This window comes from Anomaloglossus baeobatrachus, chromosome 2, assembly GCF_048569485.1.
Source record: "Anomaloglossus baeobatrachus isolate aAnoBae1 chromosome 2, aAnoBae1.hap1, whole genome shotgun sequence".
NCBI classification, from domain to species: Eukaryota; Metazoa; Chordata; class Amphibia; order Anura; family Aromobatidae; genus Anomaloglossus; species Anomaloglossus baeobatrachus.
Window position 1 is genome coordinate 14,668,874 of NC_134354.1, and position 19,998 is coordinate 14,688,871.

The 19,998-nt window shown below is 51.1% G+C and overlaps 1 protein-coding gene across 2 annotated transcripts in view; it reads right to left on the bottom strand.

Moving 5' to 3' along the window:
- LSAMP (limbic system associated membrane protein) overlaps positions 1-19,998 on the bottom strand; it is a 984,979-nt gene that overhangs the window by 479,599 nt on the left and 485,382 nt on the right. The gene's annotated exons all lie outside the window — the stretch shown is intronic.

Here is a 19,998-nt window from a genome sequence, read left to right on the forward strand (position 1 = left end):
GGGGGAATGTACTGTGAGGACATCATACTGTGTGTGGGGGAATGTACTGTGGGGACATCATACTGTGTGTGGGGGAATGTACTGTGAGGACATCATACTGTGTGTGGGGGGAATGTGCTGTGAGGACATTATACTGTGTGTGGGGGAATGTACTGTGAGGACATCATACTGTGTGTGGGGGAATGTACTGTGTGGACATTATACTGTGTGTGGGGGAATGTACTGTGAGGACATTATACTGTGTGTGGGGGAATGTACTGTGAGGACATCATACTGTGTGTGGGGGAATGTACTGTGAGGACATCATACTGTGTGTGGGGGAATGTACTGTGAGGACATCATACTGTGTGTGGGGGGAATGTACTGTGAGGACATCATACTGTGTGTGGGGGAATGTACTGTGGGGACATCATACTGTGTGGGGGGAATGTACTGTGGGGACATCATACTGTGTGTGGGGGAATGTACTGTGAGGACATTATACTGTGTGTAAGGGAATGTACTGTGAGGACATCATACTGTGTGTGGGGGAATGTACTGTGGGGACATTATACTGTGTGTGGGGGAATGTACTGTGAGGACATTATACTGTGTGTGGGGGAATGTACTGTGAGGACATCATACTGTGTGTGAGGGGAATGTACTGTGAGGACATCATACTGTGTGTGGGGGAATGTACTGTGAGGACATCATACTGTGTGTGGGGGAATGTACTGTGGGGACATTATACTGTGTGTGGGGGAATGTACTGTGGGAACATCATACTGTGTGTGGGAATGTACTGTGAGGACATCATACTGTGTGTGGGGGAATGTACTGTGGGGACATCATACTGTGTGTGGGGGAATGTACTGTGGGGACATCATACTGTGTGTGGGGGAATGTACTGTGAGGACATCATACTGTGTGTGGGGGAATGTACTGTGAGGACATCATACTGTGTGTGGGGGAATGTACTGTGGGGGCATCATACTGTGTTTGGGGGGAATGTACTGTGAGGACATCATACTGTGTGTGGGGAAATGTACTGTGGGGACATCATACTGTGTGTGGGGAAATGTGCTGTGGGGGCATCATACTGTGTTTGGGGGGAATGTACTGTGAGGACATCATACTGTGTGTGGGGGAATGTACTATGGGGACATCATACTGTGTGTGGGGGAATGTACTGTGGGGACATCATACTGTGTTTGGGGGGAATGTACTGTGAGGACATCATACTGTGTGTGGGGAAATGTACTGTGGGGACATTATACTGTGTGTGGGGGAATGTACTGTGGGGACATCATACTGTGTGTGGGGGAATGTACTGTGAGGACATTATACTGTGTGTGGGGGAATGTACTGTGAGGACATCATACTGTGTGTGGGGGAATGTACTGTGGGGACATCATACTGTGTGTGGGGGAATGTACTGTGAGGACATCATACTGTGTGTGGGGGGAATGTGCTGTGAGGACATTATACTGTGTGTGGGGGAATGTACTGTGAGGACATCATACTGTGTGTGGGGGAATGTACTGTGTGGACATTATACTGTGTGTGGGGGAATGTACTGTGAGGACATTATACTGTGTGTGGGGGAATGTACTGTGAGGACATCATACTGTGTGTGGGGGAATGTACTGTGAGGACATCATACTGTGTGTGGGGGAATGTACTGTGAGGACATCATACTGTGTGTGGGGGGAATGTACTGTGAGGACATCATACTGTGTGTGGGGGAATGTACTGTGGGGACATCATACTGTGTGGGGGGAATGTACTGTGGGGACATCATACTGTGTGTGGGGGAATGTACTGTGAGGACATTATACTGTGTGTAAGGGAATGTACTGTGAGGACATCATACTGTGTGTGGGGGAATGTACTGTGGGGACATTATACTGTGTGTGGGGGAATGTACTGTGAGGACATTATACTGTGTGTGGGGGAATGTACTGTGAGGACATCATACTGTGTGTGAGGGGAATGTACTGTGAGGACATCATACTGTGTGTGGGGGAATGTACTGTGAGGACATCATACTGTGTGTGGGGGAATGTACTGTGGGGACATTATACTGTGTGTGGGGGAATGTACTGTGGGAACATCATACTGTGTGTGGGAATGTACTGTGAGGACATCATACTGTGTGTGGGGGAATGTACTGTGGGGACATCATACTGTGTGTGGGGGAATGTACTGTGGGGACATCATACTGTGTGTGGGGGAATGTACTGTGAGGACATCATACTGTGTGTGGGGGAATGTACTGTGAGGACATCATACTGTGTGTGGGGGAATGTACTGTGGGGGCATCATACTGTGTTTGGGGGGAATGTACTGTGAGGACATCATACTGTGTGTGGGGAAATGTACTGTGGGGACATCATACTGTGTGTGGGGAAATGTGCTGTGGGGGCATCATACTGTGTTTGGGGGGAATGTACTGTGAGGACATCATACTGTGTGTGGGGGAATGTACTATGGGGACATCATACTGTGTGTGGGGGAATGTACTGTGGGGACATCATACTGTGTTTGGGGGGAATGTACTGTGAGGACATCATACTGTGTGTGGGGAAATGTACTGTGGGGACATCATACTGTGTGTGGGGAAATGTACTGTGGGGGCATCATACTGTGTTTGGGGGGAATGTACTGTGAGGACATCATAATATGTGTGGGGAAATGTACTGTGGGGACATCATACTGTGTGTGGGGAAATGTACTGTGGGGGCATCATACTGTGTTTGGGGGGAATGTACTGTGAGGACATCATACTGTGTGTGGGGGAATGTACTATGGGGACATCATACTGTGTGTGGGGGAATGTAATGTGGGGACATCATACTGTGTGTGCGGGGAATGTACTGTGGGGACATCATACTGTGTGTGGGGGAATGTACTGTCGGGACATCATACTGTGTGTGGGGGATTGTACTGTGGGGACATCATACTGTGTGTGGGGGAATGTACTGTGGGACATCATACTGTGTGTGGGGGAATGTACTGTGGGGACATCATACTGTGTGTGGGGGAATGTACTGTGGGGACATCATACTGTGTGTGGGGGAATGTACTGTGAGGACATCATACTGTGTGTGGGGGAATGTACTGTGATGACATCATACTGTGTGTGGGGGAATGTACTGTGATGACATCATACTGTGTGTGGGGGAATGTACTGTGAGGACATCACACTGTGTGTGGGGGAATGTACTGTGAGGACATTATACTGTGTGTGGGGGGAATGTACTGTGAGGGCATCATACTGTGTGTTGGGGAATGTACTGTGGGGACATCATACTGTGTGTGGGGGAATGTACTGTGGGGACATCATAGTGTGTGTGGGGGGAATGTACTGTGGGAACATCATACTGTGTGTGGGGGAATGTACTGTGAGGACATTATACTGTGTGTGGGGGGAATGTACTGTGAGGGCATCATACTGTGTGTTGGGGGTATGTACTGTGGGGGCATCATACTGTGTGTGGGGGAATGTACTGTGGGGGCATCATACTGTGTTTGGGGGGAATGTACTGTGAGGACATCATACTGTGTGTGGGGAAATGTACTGTGGGGACATCATACTGTGTGTGGGGAAATGTACTGTGGGGGCATCATACTGTGTTTGGGGGGAATGTACTGTGAGGACATTATACTGTGTGTGGGGGAATGTACTATGGGGACATCATACTGTGTGTGGGGGAATGTACTGTGGGGACATCATACTGTGTTTGGGGGGAATGTACTGTGAGGACATCATACTGTGTGTGGGGAAATGTACTGTGGGGACATCATACTGTGTGTGGGGAAATGTACTGTGGGGGCATCATACTGTGTTTGGGGGGAATGTACTGTGAGGACATCATAATATGTGTGGGGAAATGTACTGTGGGGACATCATACTGTGTGTGGGGAAATGTACTGTGGGGGCATCATACTGTGTTTGGGGGGAATGTACTGTGAGGACATCATACTGTGTGTGGGGGAATGTACTATGGGGACATCATACTGTGTGTGGGGGAATGTACTGTGGGGACATCATACTGTGTGTGCGGGGAATGTACTGTGGGGACATCATACTGTGTGTGGGGGAATGTACTGTCGGGACATCATACTGTGTGTGGGGGATTGTACTGTGGGGACATCATACTGCGTGTGGGGGAATGTACTGTGGGACATCATACTGTGTGTGGGGGAATGTACTGTGGGGACATCATACTGTGTGTGGGGGAATGTACTGTGGGGACATCATACTGTGTGTGGGGGAATGTACTGTGAGGACATCATACTGTGTGTGGGGGAATGTACTGTGATGACATCATACTGTGTGTGGGGGAATGTACTGTGAGGACATCACACTGTGTGTGGGGGAATGTACTGTGAGGACATTATACTGTGTGTGGGGGGAATGTACTGTGAGGGCATCATACTGTGTGTTGGGGAATGTACTGTGGGGACATCATACTGTGTGTGGGGGAATGTACTGTGAGGACATTATACTGTGTGTGGGGGGAATGTACTGTGAGGGCATCATACTGTGTGTTGGGGGTATGTACTGTGGGGGCATCATACTGTGTGTGGGGGAATGTACTGTGGGAGCATCATATGTGTGTGGGGGAATGTACTGTGGGGGCATCATACTGTGTGGGGGGGAATGTACTGTGGGGACATCATACTGTGTGTGTGGGGGAATGTACTGTGAGGACATTATACTGTGTGTGGGGGGAATGTACTGTGAGGGCATCATACTGTGTGTTGGGGGTATGTACTGTGGGGGCATCATACTGTGTGTGGGGGAATGTACTGTGGGAGCATCATATGTGTGTGGGGGAATGTACTGTGGGGGCATCATACTGTGTGGGGGGGAATGTACTGTGGGGACATCATACTGTGTGTGGAGGGAATGTACTGTGAGGGCATCATACTGTGTGTGGGGGAATATACTGTGGGGACATCATACTGTGTGTGGGGGAATGCACTGTAGGGACATCATACTGTGTGTGGGGGAATGTACTGTGGGGACATCATACTGTTTGTGGGGGAATGTACTGTGGGAACATCATACTGTGTGTGGGGGAGTGTACTGTGGGGACATCATACTGTGTGTGGGGCAATGTACTGTGGGGACATCGTACTGTGTGGGGGGGAATGTACTGTGGGGACATCATACTGTGTGGGGGGGTAATATACTGTGGGGACATCATACTGTGTGTGGGAAAATGTACTGTGGGGACATCATACTGTGTGTGGGGAAATGTACTGTGGAGACATCATACTGTGTTTGGGGGGAATGTACTGTGAGGACATCATACTGTGTGTGGGGGAATGTACTGTGGGACATCATACTGTGTGTAGGGGAATGTACTGTGGGGACATCATACTGTGTGCGGGGGAATGTACTGTGGGGACATCATACTGTGTGTGGGGGAATGTACTGTGGGGACATCATACTGTGTGTGGGGGAGTGTACTGTGGGGACATCATACTTTGTGTGGGGGAATGTACTGTGGGGACATCATACTGTGTGGGGGGGGAATGTACTGTGGGGACATCATACTGTGTGGGGGGGAATGTACTGTGGGAACATCATACTGTGTGTGGGGAAATGTACTGTAAGGACATCATACTATGTGTGGGGAAATGTACTGTGGGGGCATCATACTGTGTTTGGGGGGAATGTACTGTGAGGACATCATACTGTGTGTGGGGGAATGTACTATGGGGACATCACACTGTGTGTGGGGGAATGTACTGTCGGGACATCATACTGTGTGTGGCGGAATGTACTGTGGGGACATCATACTGTGTGTGGGGGAATGTACTGTGGGACATCATACTGTGTGTGGGGGAATGTACTGTGGGACATCATAATGTGTGTGGGGGAATGTACTGTGGGGACATCATACTGTGTGTGGGGGAATGTACTGTGGGGACATCATACTGTGTGTGGGGGAGTATACTGTGGGGACATCATACTGTGTGGGGGGAAATGTACTGTGGGAACATCATACTGTGTGGGGGGAATGTACTGTGGGGACATCATACTGTGTGTGGGGAAATGTACTGTGGGGACATCATACTGTGTGTGGGGAAATGTACTGTGGGGGCATCATACTGTGTGTGGGGGAATGTACTGTGGGGACATCATACTGTGTGTGCGCGGGGAATGTACTGTGGGGACATCATACTGTGTGTGGGGGAATGTACTGTCGGGACATCATACTGTGTGTGGGGGAATGTACTGTGGGGACATCATACTGTGTGTGGGGGAATGTACTGTCGGGACATCATACTGTGTGTGGGGGAATGTACTGTGGGGACATCATACTGTGTGTGGGGGAATGTACTGTGAGGACATCATACTGTGTGTGGGGGAATGTACTGTCGGGACATCATACTGTGTGTGGGGGAATGTACTGTGGGGACATCATACTGTGTGTGGGGGAATGTACTGTGAGGATATCATATTGTGTGTGGGGAAATGTACTGTGGGGACATCATACGGTGTGTGGGGGAATGTACTGTGAGGACATGATACTGTGTGTGGGGGAATGTACTGTCGGGACATCATACTGTGTGTGGGGGAATGTACTGTGGGGACATCATACTGTGTGTGGGGGAATGTACTGTGAGGACATCATACTGTGTGTGGGGGAATGTACTGTCGGGACATCATACTGTGTGTGGGGGAATGTACTGTGGGGACATCATACTGTGTGTGGGGGAATGTACTGTGAGGATATCATATTGTGTGTGGGGAAATGTACTGTGGGGACATCATACGGTGTGTGGGGGAATGTACTGTGAGGACATGATACTGTGTGTTGGGGAATGTACTGTGGGGACATCATACTGTGTGTGGGGGAATGTACTGTGGGGACATCATACTGTGTGTGGGGGAATGTACTGTGGGGACATCATACTGTGTGTGGGGGAATGTACTGTGAGGATATCATACTGTGTGTGGGGGAATGTACTGTGGGGACATCATACTGTGTGTGGGGAAATGTACTGTGGGGGCATCATACTGTGCTTGGGGGGAATGTACTGTGGGGACATCATACTGTATGTGGGGGAATGTACTGTGGGGACATCATACCGTGTGTGGGGGAATGTACTGTGGGGACATTATACTGTGTGTGCGGGGAATGTACTGTGGGGACATCATACTGTGTGTGGGGGAATGTACTGTGGGAACATCATACTGTGTGTGGGGGAATGTACTATGGGGACATCATACTGTGTGTGGGGGAATGTACTGTGGGGACATCATACTGTGTGTGGGGGAATGTACTGTGAGGATATCATATTGTGTGTGGGGAAATGTACTGTGGGGACATCATACGGTGTGTGGGGGAATGTACTGTGAGGACATGATACTGTGTGTTGGGGAATGTACTGTGGGGACATCATACTGTGTGTGGGGGAATGTACTGTGGGGACATCATACTGTGTGTGGGGGAATGTACTGTGGGGACATCATACTGTGTGTGGGGGGATGTACTGTGGGGACATCATACTGTGTGTGTGTGTGTGTGTGTGGGGGAGAATGTACTGTGGAGACATCATACTGTGTGTGGGGGAATGTACTGTGGGGACATCATACTGTGTGTGGGGGAATGTACTGTGAGGACATCATACTGTGTGTGGGGGAATGTACTGTGAGGATATCATACTGTGTGTGGGGGAATGTACTGTGGGGACATCATACTGTGTTTGGGGGGAATGTACTGTGAGGACATCATACTGTGTGTGGGGGGAATGTACTGTGAGGATATCATACTGTGTGTGGGGGGAATGTGCTGTGAGGACATCATACTGTGTGTGGGGGAATGTACTGTCGGGACATCATACTGTGTGTGGAGGAATGTACTGTGCGGACATCATACTGTGTGTGGGGGAATGTACTGTGGGGATATCATACTGTGTGTGGGGGAATGTACTGTGAGGATATACTGTGTGTGGGGGAATGTACTGTGGGGACATCATACTGTGTGTGGGGAAATGTACTGTGGGGGCATCATACTGTGTTTGGGGGGAATGTACTGTGAGGACATCATACTGTGTGTGGGGGAATGTACTGAGAGGACATCATACTGTATGTGGGGGAATGTACTGTGGGGACATCATACCGTGTGTGGGGGAATGTACTGTGGGGACATTATACTGTGTGTGTGGGGAATGTACTGTGGGGACATCATACTGTGTGTGGGGGAATGTACTGTGGGGACATCATACTGTGTGTGGGGGAATGTACTGTGGGGACATCATACTGTGTGTGGGGGAATGTACTGTGGGGACATCATACTGTGTGTGGGGGAATGTACTGTGAGGATATCATACTGTGTGTGGGGGGAATGTACTGTGAGGATATCATACTGTGTGTGGGGGGAATGTATTGTGGGGACATCATACTGTGTGTGGGGAAATGTACTGTGGGGACATCATACGGTGTGTGGGGGAATGTACTGTGAGGACATGATACTGTGTGTTGGGGAATGTACTGTGGGGACATCATACTGTGTGTGGGGGGAATGTATTGTGGGGACATCATACTGTGTGTGGGGGAATGTACTGTGAGGACATCATACTGTGTTTGGGGGGAATGTACTGTGAGGACATCATACTGTGTGTGGGGGAATGTACTGTGGGGACATCATACTGTGTGTGGGGGAATGTACTGTGGGGACATCATACTGTGTGTGTGGGGGGATGTACTGTTGGGACATCATACTGTGTGTGTGTGTGTGTGGGAGAATGTACTGTGGAGACATCATACTGTGTGTGGGGGAATGTACTGTGGGGACATCATACTGTGTGTGGGGGAATGTACTGTGAGGATATCATACTGTGTGTGGGGGAATGTACTGTGAGGATATCATACTGTGTGTGGGGGAATGTACTGTGGGGACATCATACTGTGTTTGGGGGGAATGTACTGTGAGGACATCATACTGTGTGTGGGGGGAATGTACTGTGAGGATATCATACTGTGTGTGGGGGGAATGTGCTGTGAGGACATCATACTGTGTTTGGGGGGAATGTACTGTGAGGACATCATACTTGTTAGGGCCAGGTGGACGGGCAGACCCAGGAGGTGGATCCACTGGGCCGAACACCTTAATGAAGGCAAGGGGTCCGGTAGCCGGAGCACTACGGGTAGCAGGACAGTCCGTGCAAAAGAGTGGAATGGAGAAGTCCCTGGGACCACGGAGTCACTGATGGTAGTCCGGGTGACGGAGCTCAGGTTCGGAGGCCGAGATGTTGTCAGGCAGAGTCCGGAACCGATGGAGCGAGAGGACGGGTCACCACAGGGATCAGAGATGGTACAGACTGACGGGATGGCAGATAGTCAGTGTTCGGGGTTCGGGAATCGGCAGGACCGGATGGCGAGGCAGGAGCGGCTCTAGGAGAGAGATAGGTAAGTATATCACAGAGACACAAGGAGACCTGACTCCTAGCTTAGGAAACACGAAGAACAGGCCCCGCCCACTTGGACATTAAACCCCTTTATACCCTGTACCTGTGTGTTCAATTTCCTGTCAGTGGACGCTGGCCCTTTAAGAGAGGGTCAATGACCGCGCGCGCGCCCTAACGCGTATGCGCAAGGCCCGGGTGCCAGAAGCCAGGGCAGGGAGCGGTGTGTAGGAAGCAGGGGAGCCGGCCTGGAGCAGGGCTGCCGACGGGCGCCGGGAGCGGGGACCGGGCCGCCTGGGGACCGCAGGTGATGGAGGCTGGAGACCGTGGAGCGGGGGACGCCTGACAGAGGAGCCGGGGAGCGAAGCAGGAAAGCCGGGGAGCGTGGCAGGTGAGCCGGGGAGCAGAGCAGGGGACCCGGAGAGCGTGACAGTACCCCCCCCCACGCCCCCCTCCCCGCAACCGGGACAGGAAGGCACGAATCAGGGGAGTACCAACATTCTCCCGGGGTTCCCAGGACCTATCCTCAGGACCATACCCTGCCCAGTCCACCAGGAAGAACTGTCGGCCCCGTACGGTTTTCATGGCCACGATATCCCTTACCGCATAGATGTCATCATCAGCAATAGGAGGAGGAGCAGAACTGGCAGCAGCGGAGAAGGGACCAAGGACAACCGGCTTGAGCAGGGAGACGTGGAAGGAGTTGGGTATCCTCATCGTGGCCGGGAGCTGCAGCTTGTAGGAGACCTCATTTATCTTGCTGAGGACTTTAAACGGCCCGATGTAGCGAGGACCCAGCTTGTATGATGGTAGCTTCAATCGGACGTACTTGGAAGCAAGCCAGACCAGATCTCCTGGAGAGAAACACGGAGGATCCAGACGCCTCTTGTCTGCGTGTCTCTTCATCCGCATGGAAGCACGTCCAAGGGACGCCTTGACAGAGTCCCAAATAGTTGCAAAGTCACGGACTACAGCATCAGCAGCAGGGACATCCGAGGAAGAGGATACAGGCAATGGGACGGAAGGCTGAAGTCCGTAAACGACATGGAAGGGAGAGCTGGAGGAGGACTCACTGACGTGGTGGTTATGGGAGAATTCAGCCCAAGGAAGAAGCGTGGACCAGTCGTCATGATGGGCGTTGACGTAGTGACGTAAGAAGGAGGTCAAGATCTGATTGACTCGTTCCACTTGGCCATTCGACTGAGGATGGTAGGCTGAAGAAAAGTCCAGAGTCACTCCCAGATGTTTGCAGAGAGCCCTCCAGAAGCGGGAGGTAAACTGAGTTCCTCTGTCGGACACAATGTGTGAGGGAAAGCCATGCAACCGGAAGATGTGCTGTATGTAGGCGTCAGCGAGTTCCTGGGCAGAGGGCAGTCAAGCCATAGGGACGAAATGAGCCATTTTGGAGAACCGATCCACCACGACCCATATGAGTGTGTGTCTGGAGGACAGGGGCAAGTCCGTAATAAAGTCCATTGCAATGTGTTGCCACGGAACGGAGGGTATAGGCAGAGGCAGAAGACAGCCATATGGCAGGTGTTTGGGCGTCTTGTTCCTGGCACAAGAGGAGCATGCTGAGACAAAAGAAGCGACGTCCGTGCGAAGGGATGGCCACCAGTAGTGACGTACAATTGTACTCCATGCTTTCTTCTGACCAGCATGGCCGGCTATTTTCGAGGCATGGCCCCAGTGCAACACTTTTTTCCTGTCAGTCTCAGAGACATAGGTCTTCCCGGGCGGTATCTGGGCCAGGGTGACAGGGGCCACCGGAATGATTTTACTAGGGCAGATGATGGGCTGGGATGTCTCTTCCTCCTGCTCCATAGGCATGAAAGACCTGGACAAGGCATCTGCTCGTACATTCTTGTCCGCGAGTCGAAAATGGAGCTGAAAATCGAACCTGGCAAAGATTAAGGACCACCTGGCTTGCCGTGGGTTCAGTCGCTGAGCGGACCGCAGGTATTCCAGGTTCTTGTGGTCCGTGTAAATGATCACGGGGTACACTGCTCCCTCCAGAAGGTAGCGCCATTCCTCCAGAGCCAGTTTGACTGCCAATAGCTCTCGGTTACCGATGGTGTAGTTGCGTTCAGGCGCTGAGAAGCTCTTGGAGAAGAAACCGCAAGTCACCATCTTCCCGAAGGAGGACTTCTGCATGAGCACTGCTCCGGCTCCCGAGGAGGAGGCATCCACCTCCAAGGTGAACTGTCGGTTTAACTCCGGACGGTGGAGCACAGGGGAGGAAGCAAATGCCCGCTTCAGAGAGCCAAACGCGGCGTCGGCCGCAGGTGACCAGTCTTTTGGATTAGCCCCCTTCTTGGTCAAGGCGGAGAGAGGTGCAGTCAGAGCAGAGAAGTGAGGGATGAACTGACGATAATAGTTTGCGAATCCCAGAAAGCGTTGGATTGCCTTCAGTCCAGAAGGAGGGGGCCAGTTGAGAATGGAAGAGACCTTCTCCGGATCCATCTGCAGTCCGGTATCGGAGATTACGTAACCCAGGAAGGGAAGAGAAGACTGCTCGAAGACGCACTTCTCGTACTTGGCGTACAGACGATTTTCCCTCAGTCTTTGTAGTACCAGCTGCACGTTCTCTCTGTGGGTCTGGAGGTCCGGAGAAAAGACCAGGATGTCATCAAGATACACCACCACACAGATGTAGAGAAGGTCCCGGAACACATCGTTCACCAATTCCTGAAAGACTGCTGGTGCGTTACACAGGCCGAAGGGCATCACACAGTATTCATAGTGCCCATCGCGAGTATTGAACGCGGTCTTCCATTCGTCCCCAGAGCGGATGCGGACCAGGTTGTAGGCACCCCGAAGATCCAACTTGGTAAACACACGAGCTCCTCTAAGCCGATCAAACAATTCGGGGATGAGCGGCAGGGGGTATTTATTTTTCACGGTGATTTGGTTCAATCCCCGGTAGTCAATGCATGGGCGTAGGTCGCCCTCTTTCTTCTTAACGAAGAAGAAGCCTGCTCCAGCAGGAGAGGAGGATCTCCGAATGAATCCCCTTGCCAGGTTCTCTGTGATGTAGGTAGACATGGCCCTAGTTTCGGCAGGAGACAGCGGATATATCCGTCCTCGAGGTGGTGTAGTTCCCGGGAGCAGGTCGATGGCACAATCGTAAGGACGATGTGGCGGCAGTACCTCTGACTCCTTTTTATCAAAGACATCCGCGAAGGACCAATAGGCCGAGGGCAGTCCCGGTAGGGACTCTGGAACCGGAGGTCGTCGGATGGGTTGAATAGTCTTCAGACAGTTCTCGTGGCAAGAGGAGCCCCATCGGGTGATTTCACCAGTACACCAGCTGACTGAGGGTTCGTGTGTCCGTAACCAGGGGAGTCCCAGCAGGATTTGATGGGACATGTGTGGGAGGACATAGAGAGCGATGTTCTCGGTGTGCAGGGCACCGATACGCAGTACCACCGACTTGGTGATCCACGAGATGGTGTCAGAGAGGGGTCTCCCATCTACAGAGGCAATCACTAGGGGTTTGTCGAGTGGAGTAACAGGCACCTGGTACTTGTCCACCGTGGCCTGCTGGATGAAATTGCCTGCTGCCCCGGAATCGAGGTACGCCTCGGCCGTGAACCGCGTCTCTCCCGTTGTCACTTGAACAGTCCACGTAACCGGGTCTGAGAGAATCCCAGCACCTAGGGTAGCCTCTCCTACCAGCCCTAGGCTTTGGAGTTTCCCGGCCTCTCTGGACAGGAGCGTAGAAGGTGTGTGCCCTCTCCGCAGTAGAAGCAGAGACCCTTGGCGAGCCGTTCTGCTCGGCGTTGTTCAGACTGCCGTAAACGGTCGATCTGCATGGGCTCGTGGACGGAGACACCAGATGACGTTGACTGAAGTACGGCGGGCTTCTGCGGAGGAGAGGAATGCCGTATCGGACGTCTCTCACGGGACACCTCTTTGGATCGTTCCTGAAAACGAAGATCCACTCGAGTCGCTAGGGCAATCAGGGCATCCAGGGTGGATGGCACGTCACGACCAGCCAGCTCATCTTTGATACGACCCGAGAGGCCTTCCCAGAAGGCGGCGGTTAGAGCCTCATTGTTCCACCCAAGTTCCGAAGCCAAGGTGCGAAAACGGATGGCATATTGACCCACCGTCAGAGTCCCCTGACGTAGCCGGAGGAGAGATGAGGCCGACGCGGAGGCGCGTCCGGGCTCGTCAAAGGTGCCACGAAATGCCTGCAGGAACTCCTGGATGTTGGTGGTCACCGGATCCTCCTTCTCCCACAAGGGGTTCATCCAGGCCAGCGCCTCACCCTCTAGATGGGACATCATGAACGCGACCTTGGCTTGGTCGGAGGCAAACAAGTGCGGCAGTAGCTTGAAATGGAGAGAGCATTGATTGATGAAACCCCTGCAGGTCTTGGGATCTCCAGCGTACCGGGGTGGTGAGGCCAAACGAAGTCTGGAAGCATCCGAGGAGGCTGCCACGGGAGCTGTGGCCGTGGATTGTACAGTGGAAGCTCGAGATGTCGAAGATGTGACCGACGTTTGCAGCGTGTTCAGGCGGGCGTCCACAGAAGTCATGAAGTTCAGCATGCGGGTCTGGGTCTCACGCTGGCGTGTGAGTTCTTCCTGCAAGGCCGCTAGTGCTTCGGCGGGATCCATGGCCTGTTCTTACTGTTAGGGCCAGGTGGACGGGCAGACCCAGGAGGTGGATCCACTGGGCCGAACACCTTAATGAAGGCAAGGGGTCCGGAAGCCGGAGCACTACGGGTAGCAGGACAGTCCGTGCAAAAGAGTGGAATGGAGAAGTCCCTGGGACCACGGAGTCACTGATGGTAGTCCGGGTGACGGAGCTCAGGTTCGGAGGCCGAGATGTTGTCAGGCAGAGTCCGGAACCGATGGAGCGAGAGGACGGGTCACCACAGGGATCAGAGATGGTACGGGCTGACGGGATGGCAGATAGTCAGTGTTCGGGGTTCGAGAATCGGCAGGACCGGATGGCGAGGCAGGAGCGGCTCTAGAAGAGAGATAGGTAAGTATATCACAGAGACACAAGGAGACCTGACTCCTAGCTTAGGAAACACGAAGAACAGGCCCTGCCCACTTGGACATTAAACCCCTTTATACCCTGTACCTGTGTGTTCAATTTCCTGTCAGTGGACGCTGGCCCTTTAAGAAAGGGTCAATGACCGCGCGCGCGCCCTAACGCGCATGCGCGATGCCCGGGTGCCAGAAGCCAGGGCAGGGAGCGGTGAATAGGAAGCAGGGGAGCCGGCCTGGAGCAGGGCTGCCGACGGGCGCCGGGAGCGGGGACCGGGCCGCCTGGGGACCGCAGGTGATGGAGGCTGGAGACCGCAGAGCGGGGGACGCCTGACAGAGGAGCCGGGGAGCGAAGCAGGAAAGCCGGGGAGCGTGGCAGGTGAGCCGGGGAGCAGAGCAGGGGACCCGGAGAGCGTGACAATACTGTGTGTGGGGGGAATGTGCTGTGAGGACATCATACTGTGTGTGGGGGGAATGTGCTGTGAGGATATCATACTGTGTGTGGGGGGAATGTACTGTGGGGACATCATAATGTGTTTGGGGGGAATGTGCTGTGTGGACATCATACTGTGTGTGGGGGGAATGTGCTGTGAGGACATCATACTGTGTGTGGGGGGGAATGTGCTGTGAGGATATCATACTGTGTGTGGGGGAATGTACTGTGAGTATATCATACTGTGTGTGAGGGGAATGTGCTGTGAGTATATCATACTGTGTGTGGGGGAATGTACTGTGAGGACATCATACTGTGTGGGGGGGAATGTACTGTGAGTATATCATACTGTGTGTGGGGGAATGTGCTGTGAATATATCATACTGTGTGTGAGGGGAATGTACTGTGGGGACATCATACTGTGTGTGGGGGAGTGTACTGTGAGGACATCATATTGTGTGTGGGGGAGTGTACTGTGGCTCTTCCCTTCCTATGGGTCCACTACTCGCATACACTCAGTGCAGATTTGTTACTCGCATGCACTCAGTGCAGATTTGTTACTCGCATGCACTCAGTGCAGATTTGTTACTCGCATACACTCAGTGCAGATTTGTTACTCGCATGCACTCAGTGCAGATTTGTTACTCGCATACACTCAGTGCAGATTTGTTACTCGCATACACTCAGTGCAGATTTGTTACTCGCATGCACTCAGTGCAGATTTGTTACTCGCATGCACTCAGTGCAGATTTGTTACTCGCATACACTCAGTGCAGATTTGTTACTCGCATGCACTCAGTGCAGATTTGTTACTCGCATACACTCAGTGCAGATTTGTTACTCGCATACACTCAGTGCAGATTTGTTACTCGCATGCACTCAGTGCAGATTTGTTACTCGCATACACTCAGTGCAGATTTGTTACTCGCATGCACTCAGTGCAGATTTGTTACTCGCATACACTCAGTGCAGATTTGTTACTCGCATGCACTCAGTGCAGATTTGTTACTCGCATACACTCAGTGCAGATTTGTTACTCGCATGCACTCAGTGCAGATTTGTTACTCGCATACACTCAGTGCAGATTTGTTACTCGCATGCACTCAGTGCAGATTTGTTACTCGCATACACTCAGTGCAGATTTGTTACTCGCATGCACTCAGTGCAGATTTGTTACTCGCATACACTCAGTGCAGATTTGTTACTCGCATACACTCAGTGCAGATTTGTTACTCGCATACACTCAGTGCAGATTTGTTACTCGCATACACTCAGTGCAGATTTGTTACTCGCATGCACTCAGTGCAGATTTGTTACTCGCATACACTCAGTGCTGATTTGTTACTCGCATGCACTCAGTGCAGATTTGTTACTCGCATGCACTCAGTGCAGATTTGTTACTCGCATGCACTCAGTGCAGATTTGTTACTCGCATGCACTCGGTGCAGATTCGTTACTCGCATGCACTCGGTGCAGATTTGTTACTCGCATGCACTCGGTGCAGATTTGTTACTCGCATCCACTCGGTGCAGATTTGTTACTCGCATACACTCGGTGCAGATTTGTTACTCGCATACACTCGGTGCAGATTTGTTACTCGCATACACTCGGTGCAGATTTGTTACTCGCATACACTCGGTGCAGATTTGTTACTCACATACACTCGGTGCAGATTTGTTACTCACATACACTCGGTTCAGATTTGTTACTCGCATACACTCGGTTCAGATTTGTTACTCGCATACACTCGGTGCAGATTTGTTACTCGCATACACTCGGTGCAGATTTGTTACTCGCATGCACTCGGTGCAGATTTGTTACTCGCATGCACTCAGTGCAGATTTGTTACTCGCATGCACTCAGTGCAGATTTGTTACTCGCATGCACTCAGTGCAGATTCGTTATTCGCATGCACTCGGTGCAGATTCGTTACTCGCATGCACTCGGTGCAGATTTGTTACTCGCATACAGTTGGTGCAGATTTGTTACTCGCATACACTCAGTGCAGATTTGTTACTCGCATGCACTCAGTGCAGATTTGTTACTCGCATGCACTCAGTGCAGATTTGTTACTCGCATACACTCAGTGCAGATTTGTTACTCGCATGCACTCAGTGCAGATTTGTTACTCGCATGCACTCAGTGCAGATTTGTTACTCGCATACACTCAGTGCAGATTTGTTACTCGCATGCACTCAGTGCAGATTTGTTACTCGCATACACTCAGTGCAGATTTGTTACTCGCATACACTCAGTGCTGATTTGTTACTCGCTTGCACTCGGTGCAGATTTGTTACTCGCATACACTCGGTGCAGATTTGTTACTCGCATACACTCGGTGCAGATTTGTTACTCGCATACACTCGGTGCAGATTTGTTACTCGCATACACTCGGTGCAGATTTGTTACTCGCATACACTCGGTGCAGATTTGTTACTCGCATACACTCGGTGCAGATTTGTTACTCGCATACACTCGGTGCAGATTTGTTACTCGCATGCACTCGGTGCAAATTTGTTACTCGCATGCACTCAGTGCAGATTTGTTACTCGCATACACTCGGTGCAGATTTGTTACTCTCGTGCACTCAGTGCAGATTTGTTTCTCGCATGCACTCAGTGCAGATTTGTTTCTCGCATGCACTCAGTGCAGATTTGTTACTCGCATGCACTCAGTGCAGATTTGTTACTCGCATACACTCAGTGCAGATTTGTTACTTGCATGCACTCAGTGGAGATTTGTTACTTGCATGCACTCAGTGCAGATTTGTTACTCGCATGCACTCTGCAGATTTGTTACTCGCATGCACTCTGCAGATTTGTTACTCGCATGCACTCTGCAGATTTGTTACTCGCATACACTCGGTGCAGATTTGTTACTCTCGTGCACTCAGTGCAGATTTGTTACTCGCATGCACTCAGTGCAGATTTGTTACTCGCATGCATTCAGTGCAGATTTGTTTCTCGCATGCACTCAGTGCAGATTTGTTACTCGCATGCACTCAGTGCAGATTTGTTACTCGCATGCACTCTGCAGATTTGTTACTCGCATGCACTCTGCAGATTTGTTACTCGCATACACTCGGTGCAGATTTGTTACTCTCGTGCACTCAGTGCAGATTTGTTACTCGCATGCACTCAGTGCAGATTTGTTACTCGCATGCATTCAGTGCAGATTTGTTTCTCGCATGCACTCAGTGCAGATTTGTTACTCGCATGCACTCAGTGCAGATTTGTTACTCGCATGCACTCGGTGCAGATTTGTTACTCGCATGCACTCGGTGCAGATTTGTTACTCGCATGCACTCAGTGCAGATTTGTTCTCTTTCACGAGGCTCAGACAATAAAATGGCAGAATATCTGTATGAATGAGGAATTATCTGTACAACCCAACTTTTTCCGAGGCTGAGGATGAGCGTTTTTTTTGCCGCTGCGCAGTTATAAATTGTCTTCTAGTCTCCCGGGGACAGGGGGGAGCTGCAGCGAGATGAGTTTCTGTTGATTGTGTTACCCGTTCTATAAACTAATTAATGCATATGAAAAATAGCATAATTATTCTCAATAATGGTGTAAGAGCTTATAGCAAAGCATATTAAAGCCTGATATTAAACCTGCCTGCCATTCCGTCATCCCCCTCACATTAGATTCTGTCTTCACACAGTTTTCAAAACCCTTAGGTCAGTTCCTCATCATCTTTTTCACCAGCAGCAGCAGCACCATGAACCGGACGCCCCATCCATAGCTACACTTTATATTATCATCCAGAGATACGATGCCGCTATGTGTAACATATGCAATGTGCAGTAACATAACCATCATATGGTGGAAGGGAGAGTACATTCCATTAGCACAAAAATACTAGCATTGGCCCCAAATAAGGCTAGTTTCACACTTGCGTTGAATGGCATCCGTTGCATTGCGTTGTGTGACCGATGCAACGGATCGTACAAAACAACAGAATCTGCTTTTTTTTTTTCTTTACAGTTTTACCGGTGGGAGACTATTGTGAACGATCAGCTGATCACCCAGCTGCCAAGACTGTGTGCGGGGGGCGGAGTGCGGGGTGGGTGGAGCCGAGCGGGGCCATGGCGCTGAGGACGTCAGTGCCGCGGGGACTGCATGGCTGGAGACAGGTGAGTGTGTCTGTGTGTGTGTGTGTCTGTGTGTGTGTGCGTGTAAACATGCGGAGTGGAGTGCGGGAGGGGGCGGAGCCAAGTGGGGAAGTGTCGGGCTCCCTGCACACGTAGCCAGAGTAAATATCGGGTAACTAAGCAAAGCAGTTTGCTTGGTTACCCGATATTTACCTTTGTTACCAGCGTACACCGCTTAGCGCTGGCTCCCTGCACACGTAGCCAGGGTAAATATCGGGTTACTAAGCAAAGCACTTTGCTTATTAACCCGATGTGTACCCTGGTTACGTGTGCAGGGAGCTAGACAGAGCATGTGCACCGAAATCCTAAGGATGCCGCTGCTCAAAAAACGTTACATGCTGCGTTCCTTCTGCCCAGTGTAAGCAACACAGCATCGGCCAGCGGAAGCAACGCAGGTCCATTAGTCGCATTCCGTCATCCATACAAGTCTATGGGAAGCAGCGGAATCCGTTAACAGATTCTGCTGTTTTCCAAAACGGCGGATTGCGACTGATGGAAAGCAACGCAAGTGTGAAACTAGCCTAACACTCCAGAGCTGCAATCACTATTCTGCTGGTGCGGTCACTGTGTACATACATCTCCTATGCTCCAGAGCTGAAGTCACAGTTTTTCTTATTCTTATTGGAAGCCTTTCATACCCTCATTATCAGATGAGCTGAGCTCCTATAATCCAGAGGGTCAGTTCAATTTTCTTGTATCAATTTAATGACCAGAATAGAAATTAACTGTGTGCATACAGTGATTTAGCAGGAATGCTATCAGATTTCAGCTCTGAAGCCTTCATGCCTGTGAATGCTGCTTGTTTAAACAGGATTTGGATGGGATTCTACAATCTGAGTTGCATAGATGAGAGTGGATATTTGGGGTCACATAGCGACTCACAATATGCTAATTTCCAACAAGCTTTCTGACTGCAAACAACGACCTTTAGCTTTATATCGGGGGCCGGTAAAAACCCGCCGCCTAATGCTGCAATAATTTGTAATAAGCACAATGGCCGTGCT